Source organism: Monodon monoceros, unplaced genomic scaffold (genome assembly GCF_005190385.1).
Source record: "Monodon monoceros isolate NGI ecotype Baffin Bay Population unplaced genomic scaffold, NGI_Narwhal_1 Super_Scaffold_18, whole genome shotgun sequence".
Taxonomy (NCBI): domain Eukaryota; kingdom Metazoa; phylum Chordata; class Mammalia; order Artiodactyla; family Monodontidae; genus Monodon; species Monodon monoceros.
In genome coordinates this window covers 65868022-65880400 of record NW_021703774.1, presented here as the reverse complement: position 1 = coordinate 65880400, position 12379 = coordinate 65868022, and positions in this window count along the sequence as shown.

Genomic DNA, 12379 nt, shown 5'->3' with positions numbered 1-12379 from the left:
TCTCAATCTCCCAATTCATCACACGACCACCACCACCACCCCACCGCTTTCCCCTCTTGGTGTCCATAGGTTTGTTGTCTACATCTCTGTCTAAATTTCTGCCCTGCAAACCATTTCATCTGTACCATTTTTGTAAGTTCCACATATGTGTGCTAATATACAATATTTGTTTTTCTCTTTCTGACTTACTTCACTCTGTATGACAGTCTCTAGATCTAGCCACGTCTCTACAAATAACTGAATTTTGTTCCTTTTTATGGCTGAGTAATATTCCATTGTATATATGTACCATATCTTCCTTATCCATTCATCTGTCAATGCGCATTTAGGTTGCTTCCATGACCTGGCTATTGTAAATAGTGCTGCTATGAACATAGGGGTGCTTGTGTCTTTCTGAATTATGGTTTTTTCTGGGTACATGCCCAGTACTGGGATTGCTGGGTCATATGGTAATTCTATTTTTAGTTTTTTAAGGAACTTCCATACTGTTCTCCCTAGTGGCTGTATCAATTTACATTCCCACCAACAGTGCAAGAGGGCTCACTTTTCTCTACACCCTCTCCAGTATTTTTAGTTTGTAGATTTTCTGATGATGCCCATTCTAAATGGTGTGAGGTTGTACCTCATTATACTTTTGATTTGCATTTCTCTAATAATTAGTGATGTTGAGCAGCTTTTCATGTGCTTCTTGGCCATCTGTATGTCTCCTTTGGAGAACTGTCTACTTATGTCTTCTGCCCATTTTTGGATTGGGTTTTTTGGTTTTTTAATATTGAGCTGCATGAGCTGTTTATATATTTGGGAGAATAATCCTTTGTCAGTTACTTCATTTGCAAATGTTTTCTATCATTCTCAGGGTTGTCTTTTCATCTTGTTTATGGTTTCCTTTGTTGTGCAAAAGCTTTGAAGTTTCATTACATCTCATTTGTTTATTTTTGTTTTTATTTCCATTTCTCTAGCAGGTGTGTCAAAAAGGATCTTGCTGTGATGTATGTCATAGAGTGTTCTGTCTATGTTTTCCCCTAAGAGTTTGATAGTGTCTGGCCTTACATTTAGGTCTTTAATCCATTTTGAGTTTATCTTTGTGTATGGTGTTAGGGAGTGTTCTAATTTCATTCTTTTACATGTAGCTGTCCAGTTTTCCCAACACCACTTATTGAAGAGACTATATTTTCTCCATTAAATATCCTTGGCTCCTTTGTCATAGATTACTTGACATAGGTACATGGGTTCATCTCTGGGCTTTCTATCCTGTTCCATTGATCTACATTTCTCTTTTTGTGCCACTACCATATTGTCTTGACTACTGTACCTTTGTAATATAGTCTGAAGTCAGGAAGTCTGATTCCTCCAGCTCCGTTTTTTTCCCTCAAGACTGCTTTGGCTATTCGGGGTCTTTTGTGTCTCCATACAAATTTTAAGATTTTTTGTTCTAGTTCCATAAAAACTACCATCAATAATTTGATAGGGATTGCAGTGAATCTGCAGATTGCTTTGGGTAGTAGAGTTATTTTCACAATATTGATTCTTCCAATCCAAGAACATGGTATATTTCTCCATCTGTTGGTATGATTTTTAATTTCTTTCATCACTGTCTTATACTTTTCTGCATACAGGTCTTTTGTCTCCTTAAGTAGGTTTATTCCTAGATATTTTATTCTTTTTGTTGCAATGGTAAATGGGAGTGTTTCCTTAATTTCTCTTTCTGATCTTTCATTGTTAGTGTAGAGGAATGCAAGAGATTTCTGTGCATTAATTTTGTATCCTGCTAATTTACCAAATTCATTGATTATCTCTAGTAATTTTCTGGTGGCATCTTTAGGATTCTCTATGTATAGTATCATGTCATCTGCAAAGAGTGACAGTTTTATTTCTTCTTTTCCAATTTGTATTCCTTTTATTTCTTTTTCATCTCTGATTGCCATGGTTAAGGCTTCCAAAACTATGTTGAATAACAGGGGTGAGAGTGGACACCCTTGTCCTGTTCCTGATCTTAGAGGAAACACTTCCAGTTTTTCACCATTGAGAATGAGGTTTGCTGTGGGTTTGTCGTATATGCCCTTTATTATGTTGAGGTAGGTTCCCTCTATGCCCACCTTCTAGAGATTTTATCATAAATCAGTGTTAAATTTTGTCAAAAGCTTTTTCTGCATCTATTGAGATGATCATATGGTTTTGTGGGGGGTTTTTTACATCTTTATTGAAGTATAATTGCTTTACAATGGTGTGTTAGTTTCTGCTTTATAACAAAGTGAATCAGTTATACATATACATATGTTCCCATATCTCTTCCCTCTTGTGTCTCCTTCCCTCCCACCTTCACTATCCCACCCCTCTAGGTGATCTCCCTGTGTTATGCGGCTGCTTCCCACTAGCTATCTATTTTACGTTTGGTAGTGTATATTTATCCATGCCACTCTCTCACTTTGTCACAGCTTACCCTTCCCCCTCCCCATATCCTCAAGTCCATTCTCTAGCAGGTCTGTGTCTTTATTCCCGTCTTATCCCTAGGTCCTTCATGACATTTTTTCCCTTAAATTCCGTATATATGTGTTAGCATACAGTATTTGTCTTTCACTTTCTGACTTACTTCACTCTGTATGACAGACTCTAGGTCCATCCACCTATTACAAATAGCTCACTTTCATTTCTTTTTATGGCTGAGTAATATTCCATTGTATATAAGTGCCAAATCTTCTTTATCTATTCATCCGATGATGGACACGTAGGTTGTTTCCATCTCCTGGCTATTGTAAAAAGTGCTGCAATGAACATTTTTGGTACATGACTCTTTTTGAATTATGGTTTTCTCAGGGTATATGCCCAGTAGTGGGATTGCTGGGTCAGATGGTAGTTCTATGTGTAGTTTTTTAAGAAACATCCATACTGTTCTCCATAGTGGCTATACCAACTCACATTCCCACGAGCAGTGCAAGAGTGTTCCCTTTTCTCCACACCCTTTCCAGCATTTATTGTTTCTAGAGTTTTTGATGATATGGCCATTCTGACTGGTGTGAGATGATATCTCACTGTAGTTCTGATTTGCATTTCTCTAATGATTAATGATGTTGAGCATTCCTTCATGTGTTTGTTGGCAGTCTGTATATCTTCTTTGGAGAAATGTCTATTTAGGTCTTCTGCCCATTTTTGGATTGGGTTGTTTGTTTTCTTGTGTGTGTATGGGTTTATCTCTGGGCTTTCTATCCTGTTCCATTGATCTATATTTCTCTTTTTGTGCCAGTACCATACTGTCTTGATTACTGTAGCTTTGTAGAATAGTCTGAAGTCAGGGAGTCTGATTCCTCCAGCTCCATTTTGCATTTTCAATATTGCTTTAGCTATTCAGGGTCTTTTGTGTTTCCATACAAATTGTGAAATTTTTTGTTCTATTTCTGTGAAAAATGCCAGTAATAGTTTGATAGGGATTGCATTAAATCTGTAGATTGCTTTGGGTAGTAGAGTCATTTTCACAATGTTGATTCTTCCAATCCAAGAACATGGTATATCTCTCCATCTATTGGTATCATCTTTAACTTCTTTCATCAGTGTCTTATAATTTTCTGCATACAGGTCTTTTATTTCCTTAGGTAGGTTTATTCCTAGATATTTTATTCCGTTTGTTGCAATGGTAAATGGGAGTGTATTCTTGATATCACTTTCAGATTTTTCATCATTAGTGTATAGGAATGCCAGAGATTTCTGTGCATTAGTTTCGTTTCCTGCTACTTTACCAAATTCATTGAATAGCTCTAGTAGTTTTCTGGTAGCATCTTTAGGATTCTCTATGTATAGTATCATGTCATCTGCAAACAGTGACAGCTTTACTTCTTTTCCGATTTGAATTCCTTTTATTTCCTTTTCTTCTCTGATTGCTGTGGCTAAAACTTCCAAAACTATGTTGGATAAGAGTGGTGAGAGTGGACAACCTTGTCTTGTTCCTGATCTTAGTGGAAATGGTTTCAGTTTTCCACCATTGAGGACGATGTTTGCTGTGAGCTTGTCATATATGGCCTTTATTATGTTGAGGAAAGTTCCCTCTATGCCTACTTTCTGGAGGGTTTTTATCATAAATGGGTGTTGAATTTTGTCAAAAGCTTTCTCTGTGTCTATTGAGATGACCATATGGTTTTTCTCCTTCAATTTATTAATATGGTGTATCACATTGATTGATTTGCGCATATTGAAGAATCCTTGCATTCCTGGAATAAATCCCACTTGATCATGTTGTATGATCCTTTTAACGTGCTGTTGGATTCTGTTTGCTAGTATTTTGTTGAGAATTTTTGCATCTATGCTCATCAGTGATATTAGCCTGTAGTTTTCTTTCTTTGTCACATCCTTGTCTGGTTTTGGTATCACAGTGATGGTGGCCTCGTAGAATGAGTTTGGGAGTGTTCCTCCCACTTCTATATTTTGGAAGAGTTTGAGAAGGATAGGTGTTAGCTCTTCTCTAAATGTTTGATAGAATTCGCCTGTGAAGCCATCTGGTCCTGGGCTTTTGTTTGTTGGAAGATTTTTTCTTTCTTTTTTTTTTTTTTTTTTAACGTGGACCTCTCACTCTTGTGGCCTCTCCCATTGCGGAGCACAGGCTCTGGACGTGCAGGCTCAGCGGCCATGGCTCACGGGCCCAGCCGCTCCACGGCATGTGGGATCCTCCTGGACCATGGCACGAACCCGTGTCCCCTGCATCGGCAGGTGGACTCTCAACCACTGCGCCACCAGGGAAGCCCCTGTTGGAAGATATTTAATCACAGTTTCAATTTCAGTGCTTGTGATTGGTCTGTTCATATTTTCTATTTATTCCTGATTCACTCTTGGCAAGTTGTGCATTTCTAAGAATTTGTTCATTTCTTCCAGGTTGTCCATTTCATTGGCATAGAGTTGCTTGTAGTAATATCTCATGATCTTTTGTATTTCTGCAGTGTCAGTTGTTACTTCTTCTTTTTCATTTCTAGTTCTATTGATTTCAGTCATTTCCCTTCTTTTCTTAATGAGTCTAACTATTGGTTTATGAATTTTGTTTACCTTCTCAAAGTACCAGCTTTTAGTTTTATTGATCTTTGCTATCATTTCCTTCATTTCTTTTTCATTTATTTCTGATCTGATCTTTATGATTTCTTTCCTTCTGCTAACTTTGGGGTTATTTTGTTCTTCTTTCTCTAATTGATTTAAGTGCAAGTTTAAGTTGTTTATTCGAGATGTTTCCTGTTTCTTAAGGTAGGATTGTACTGCTGTAAAATTCCTTGTTAGAACTGCTTTTTCTGCATCCCATAGGTTTTGGGTCGTCATGTCTCCGTTGTCATTTGTTTCTAGGTATTTTTTGATTTCCTCTTTGATTTCTTCAGTGATCACTTCGTTATTAAGTAGTGTATTGTTTAGCCTCCATGTGTTTGTATATTTTACAGATCTTTTCCTGTAATTGATATCTAGTCTCATAGTGTTGTGGTCGGAAAAGATGTTTGATACAATTTCAATTTTCTTAAATTTACCAAGGCTTGTTTTGTGACCCAAGATATGATCTATCCTGGAGAATGTTCCATGAGCACTTGAGAAAAATGTGTATTCTGTTGTTTTTGGATGGAGTGTCCTATAAATATCAATTAAGACTATCTTTTTTAATGTATCATTTATAGCTTCTGTTTCCTTATTTATTTTCATTTTGAATGATCTGTCCATTGGTGAAAGTGGGGTGTTAAAGTCCCCTACTATGAATGTGTTACTGTCGATTTCCCCTTTTATGGCTGTTAGTATTTGCCTTATGTATTGAGGTGCTCCTATGTTGAGTGCATAAATATTTACAATTGTTATATCTTCTTGGATCGATCCCTTGATCATTATGTAGTGTCCTTCTTTGTCTCTTGTAATAGTCTTTATTTGAAAGTCTATTTTGTCTGATATGAGAATTGCTACTCCAGCTTTCTTTTGGTTTCCATTTGCATGGAATATCTTTTTCCATCCCCTCAGGTTCAGCCTGTATGTGTTCCTAGGTCTGAAGTGGGTCTCTTGTAGACAGAATACATATGGGTCTTGTTTTTGTATCCATTCAGCCAGTCTGTGTCTTTTGGTGGGAGCATTTAATCCATTTACATTTAAGGTAATTATCGATATGTATGTTCCTATTCCCATTATCTTAATTGTTTTGGGTTTGTTATTGTATGTCTTTTCCTTCTCTTGTGTTTCTTGCCTAGAGAAGTTCCTTTAGCATTTGTTGTAAAACTGGTTTGGTGGTGCTGAACTCTCTCAGCTTTTGCTTGTCTGTAAAGGTTTTAAGTTCTCCATCAAATCTGAATGAGATCCTTGCTGGGTAGAGTAATCTTGATTGTAGGTTTTTCTCCTTCATCACTTTAAATATGTCCTGCCAGTTCCTTCTGGCTTGCAGAGTTTCTGCTGAAAGATCAGCTGTTAACCTTATGGGGATTCCCTTGTGTGTTATTTGTTGTTTTTCCCTTGCTGCTTTTAATATGTTTTCTTTGTATTTAATTTTTGATAGTTTGATTAATATGTGTCTTGGCATGTTTCTCCTTGGATTTATCCTGTATGGGACTCTCTGTGCTTTCTGAACTTGATGAACTATTTCCTTTCCCATATTAGGGAAGTTTTCAACTATGATCTCTTCAAGTATTTTCTCACTCCCTTTATTTTTCTCTTCTTCTTCTGGAACCCCTATAATTCGAATGTTGGTGCATTTAATGTTGTCCCAGAGGTCTCTGAGACTGTCCTCAGTTCTTTTCATTCTTCTTTCTTTATTCTGCTCTGCAGTAGTTGTTTCCACTATTTTATCTTCCAGGTCACTTATCCATTCTTCTGCCTCAGTTATTCTGCTGTTGATACCTTCTAGAGTGTTTTTAATTTCATTTATTGTGTTGTTCATCATTGCTTGTTTCATATTTAGTTCTTCTAGGTCCTTGTTAAATGTTTCTTGGATTTTCTCTATTCTATTTCCAAGATTTTGGATCATCTTTACTATCATTATTCTGAATTCTTTTTCAGGTAGACTGCGTATTTCCTCTTCATGTGTTAGGTCTGGTGGGTTTTTATCTTGCTCCTTCATCTGCTGTGTGTTTTTCTGTCTTCTCATTTTGCTTATCTTACTGTGTTTGGGGTCTCCTTTTCACAGGCTGCAGGTTCATAGTTCCCGTTGTTTTTGGTGTCTGTCCTCAGTGGCAAAATTTGGTTCAGTGGGTTGTGTAGGTTTCCTGGTGGAGGGGACTAGTGCCTGTGTTCTGGTGGATGAGGCTGGATCTTGTCTTTCTGGTGGGCAAGTCCATGTCTGGTGGTGTGTTTTGGGGTGTCTGTGGACTTATTTTGATTTTAGGCAGCTACTCTACTAAAGGTGGGGTTGTGTTCCTCTCTTGCTAGTTGTTTGGCATAGGGTGTCCAGCACTGTAGCTTGCTGGTCATTGAGTGAATCTGCGTGTTGGTGTTGAGATGGAGATCTCTTTTCGCCGTTTGATATTACGTGGAGCTGGGAGGTCTCTTGTGGACCAGTGTCCTGAAGTTGCCTCTCCCACCTCAGAGGCACAGCACTGACTCCTGGCTGCAGCACCAAGAGCCTTTCATGGCTCAGAATAAAAGGGAGAAAAAGTAGAAAGAAAGAAAGAAAGAAAGATAGAAAGAAAGAAAGAAAGAAAGAAAGAAAGAAAGAAAGAAAGGAAGGAAGGAAGAAAGAGGATAAAATAAAGTAAGATAAAATAAAATACAGTTATTAAAATAGAAAATAATTATTAAGAAAAAGAAAATTTTAAGTAAAAGAAAACAAAAAAAGCAAACAAAAAATGAATGGACAGAACCCTAGGACAAATGGTGAAAGCAAAGCTGTACAGACAAAATCTCACACAGAAGCATACACATACACACTCACAGAAAGAGGAAAAGGGGAAAAAATAATAAATCTTGCTCTCAAAGTCCTCCTCCTCAATTTGGGATGATTCGTTGTCTATTCATGTATTCCACAGATGCAGGGTACATCAAGTTGATTGTGGAGATTTAATCCGCTGCTTCTGAGGCTGCTGGGAGACATTTCCCTTTCTCTTCTTTGTTCGCACAGCTCCCGGGGCTCAGCTTTATATTTGGCCCCGCCTCTGTGTGTAGGTCGCCTGAGGGCGTCTGTTCTTCGCTCAGAGAGGACGGGGTTAAAGGAGCCACTGATTCAGGGGCTCTGGTTCAGTCAGGCCGCGGGGAGGGAGGGGTACGGATGCAGGTTGAGCCTGCGGCGGTGGAGGCCAGTGGGACATTGCAACAGCCGGAGGCGCCCCATGCATTCTCCTGGGGAAGTTGTCCCTGGCTCCCGGGACCCTGGCAGTGGCAGACTGCACAGGCTCCCTGGAAGGGGAGGTGTGGATAGTGACCTGTGCTCGCACACAGGCTTCTTGGTAGCGGCAGCAGCAGCCTTAGCATCTCATGCCCGTCTCTGTGGTCCACGCTGATAGCCGCGGCTCGCGCCCGTCTCTGGAGCTCCTTTAAGCAGAGCTCTTAATCCCCTCTCCTCGCGCACCAGGAATCAAAGAGGGAAGAAAAGGTCTCTTGCCTCTTCGGCAGGTCTAGACTTTTCCCCGGACTCCCTCCTGGCTAGCAGTGGTGCGCTAACCCCTTCCGGCTGTGTTCACGCCGCCAGTCCTCTCCCTGTGATCCGACAGAAGCCAGAGCCTCAGCTCCCAGCCCCCGCCACCCCGGCGGGTGAGCAGACAAGCCTCTTGGGCTGGTGAGTGTTGGTCGGCATCAATCCTCTATGCAGGAATCTCTCCGCTTTGCCCTCCGCACCCCTGTGGCTGTGCTCTCCTCCATGGCCCCAAAGGATCCCCCCTCCGCCATCCATGTCTCCACCAGTGAAGGGGCTTCCTAGTGTGTGGAAACCTTTCCTCCTTCACAGCTCGCTCCCACTGGTGCAGGTCCCGTCCCTATTATTTTGTCTCTGTTTTTTCTTTTTTCTTTTGCCCTACCCAAGTATGTGAGGAGTTTCTTGCCTTTTGGGGGGTCTGAGGTCTTCTGCCAGCATTCAGTAGGTGTTCTGTAGGAGCTGTTCCACATGTAGATGTATTTCTGATATATGTGTGGGGAGGAAGGTGATCTCCGCATCTTACTCTTCCGCCATCTTCCCCCTCTCTCCCGATCATATGGTTTTTATTCTTCAGTTTGTTAATATGGTGTATCACGCTGATTGATTTGCGTATATTGAAGAATCCTTGCATCCCAGGGATAAATCCCACTTGATCCTGGTGTATGATCCTTTTAATGTGTTGCTGGATTCTGTTTGCTAGTATTTTGTTGAGGATTTTTGCATCTTTATTCATGAGTGATATTGACCTATAATTTTCTTTTTTTGTAGTATCTTTCTCTGCTTTTGGTATCAGGGTGATTGTGGCCTCATAGAATGAGTTTAGGAGTGTTCCTTCCTCTGCAATTTTTTGGAAGAGTTTGAGAAGGGTTGGTGTTAGCTCTTCTCTAAATGTTTGGTAGAATTCACCTCTGAAGCCATCTGGTCCTGGACTTTTGTTTGTTGGAAGATTTTAAATCACAGTTTCAATTTCATTACTTGTGATTGGTCTGTTCATATTTTCTGCTTCTTCCTGATTCACTCTTGGAAAGCTATACCTTTCTAAGAATTTGTCCATTTCTTCCAGTTTGTCCATTTTATTGACATAGAGTTGTTTGTAGTAGTCTCGTAGGATGTTTTGTATTTCTGCCGTGTCTGTTATAACTTCTTCTTTTTCATTTCTAATTTTATTGATTTGAGTCCTCTCTCTCTTTTTCTTGATGAGTCTGGCTAATGGTTTATCAATTTTGTTTATCTTCTCAAAGAATCAGCTTTTATTTTATTGATCTTTACTATTGTTTCCTTTGTTTCTATTTCATTTATTTCTGCTCTGATCTTTATGATTTCTTTCCTTTTGCTAACTTTGGGTTTTGTTTGTTCTTCTTTCTCTAGTTCCTTTAGGCGTAAGGTTCGATTGTTTATTTGAGGTGTTTCTTGTTTCTTGAGGTAGGCTTTTATAGCTATAAACTTCCCTCTTAGAACTGTTTTTGCTGCATCCCATAGGTTTTGGATTGTCGTGTTTTCATTGTCATTTGTCTCTAGGTATTTTTTTATTTCCTCTTTGATTTCTTCAGTCATCTCTTGGTTATTTAGTAACGTATTGTTTAGCCTCCATGTGTTTGTGTTTTTTATGTTTTTTTCCCTGTAATCCACTTCTATTCTCATAGCGTTGAGGTCAGAAAAGATGCTGATATGATTTCAATTTTCTTAAATTTACTGAGGCTTGATTTGTCACCCAGATATGATCTATCCTGGAGAATGTTCCGTGAGCACTTGAGAAGAAAGTATAATCTGCTGGTTTTGAATGGAATGTCCTATAAATATCAATTAAATATATCTGGTCTATTGTGTCATTTAAAGCTTCTGTTTCCTTATTTATTTTCATTTTGGATGATCTGTCCATTGGTGCAAGTGAGGTGTTAAAGTCCCCCACTATTATTGTGTTACTGTTGATTTCCTCTTTTATAGCTGTTAGCAGTTGCCTTATGTATTGAGGTGCTCCTATGTTGGGTGCATATATATTTATAATTGTTATACCTTCTTCTTGGATTGATCCCTTGATCATTATGTAGTGTCTTTCCTTGTCTCTTGTAACATTCTTTATTTTAAAACTTATTTTATCTGCTATGAGTATTGATACTCCAGCTTTCTTTTGATTTCCATTTGCATGGAATATCTTTTTTCCATCCCCTCACTTTCAGTCTGTATGTGTCCCTAGGTCTGAAGTGGGTCTCTTGTAGACAGCATATATATAGGTCTTGTTTTTGTGTCCATTTAGCGAGCCTGTGTCTTTTGGTCGGAACGTCTAATCCACTCACGTTTAGGGTAATTATTGATATGTATGTTCCTATTACCATTTTCTTAATTGTTATGGGTTTGTTGTAGGTCCTTTTCTCCTGTGTTTCCCACTTAGAGAAGTTCCTTTAGCATTTGTTGTAGAGCTGGTTTGGTGATACTGAATTCTCCTAGCTTTTGCTTGTCTGTAAAGCTTTTGATTTCTCCATCAAATCTGAGTGGGATCCTTGCCGGTAGAGTAATCTTGGTTGTAGGTTCTTCCCTTTCATCACTTTAAATATGTCATGCCACTCTCTTCTGCCTTGTAGAGTTTCTGCTGAGAAATCATCTGTTAACCTTATGGGAGTTCCCTTGTGTGTTATTTGTCGTTTTTCCCCTGCTCCTTTCAATATAATTTTTCTTTGTCTTTATTTTTTCCAATTTGATTACGATGTGTCATGGCATGTTTCACCTTGGGTTTATCCTATATGGGACTCTCCGCACTTTCTGGATTTGTGTGGCCATTTCCTTTCCCATGTTATGGAAGTTTTTGACTATAATCTCTTCAAATATTTTCTCTGGTCCTTTCTCTCTCTTCTCCTTCTGGGACCCCTATAATTTGAATGTTGGTGGATTTAATGTTGTCCCAGAGGTCTCTTAGGCTGTCTTCATTTCTTTCCATTCTTTTTTCTTTATTATGTTCTGCAGCACTGAATTCCACCATTCTGTCTTCCAGGTCAGTTATCCGTTCTTCTGCCTCAGTTATTCTGCTACTGATTTCTTCTAGTGTAATTTTCATTTCAGTTATTGTATTGTTCATCTCTGTTTGTTTGTTCTTTAATTCTTCTAGATCTTTGTTAAGCATTTCTTTCATCTTCTTGATCTTTGCCTCCATTTTTTTCCCAAGGTCCTGGATCATCTTCACTATCATTATTCTGAATTCTTTTTCTGGAAGGTTGCCTATCTGCACCTCATTTAGTTATTTTTCTGGGGGTTTATCTTGTTCCTTCATCTGGTACATAGTCCTCTGCCTTTTCATCTTGTCTATCTTTCTGTGAACATGGTTTTTATTCCACAGGCTGCAGGATTGTACTTTTTCTTGCTTCTTCTGTCTGTCCTCTGGTGGATGAAGCTATCTAAAAGGGTTGAGCAAGTTTTCTGATGGGAGAGACTGGTGGTAGATAGAGCTGACTGTTCCTCTGGTGGGCAGAGCTCAGTAAAACTTTAATCTGCTTGTCTGCTGATGGGTGGGTCTGGGTTCCCTCCCTGTTGGTCATTTGGCGTAAGGGGACCCAACACTGGAACCTACCCAGGCTCTCTGGTGTGGCTAATGGTGGACTCTGGGAGGTCTCACTCCAAGGAGTACTTCCCAGAACTTCTGCTGCCAGTGTCCTTGGCCTTATGGTGAGACACAGCCATCCCCCGCCTCTGCAGGAGACCCTCCAACACTAACAGGTAGGTCTGGTTCAGTCTCCTATGGGGTCACTGTTCCTTCCCCTGGGTCCAATGCACACACTACTTTGTGTGTGCCCTTCAAACTTGGAGTCTTTGTTTCCCCCAGTCCTGTCAAAG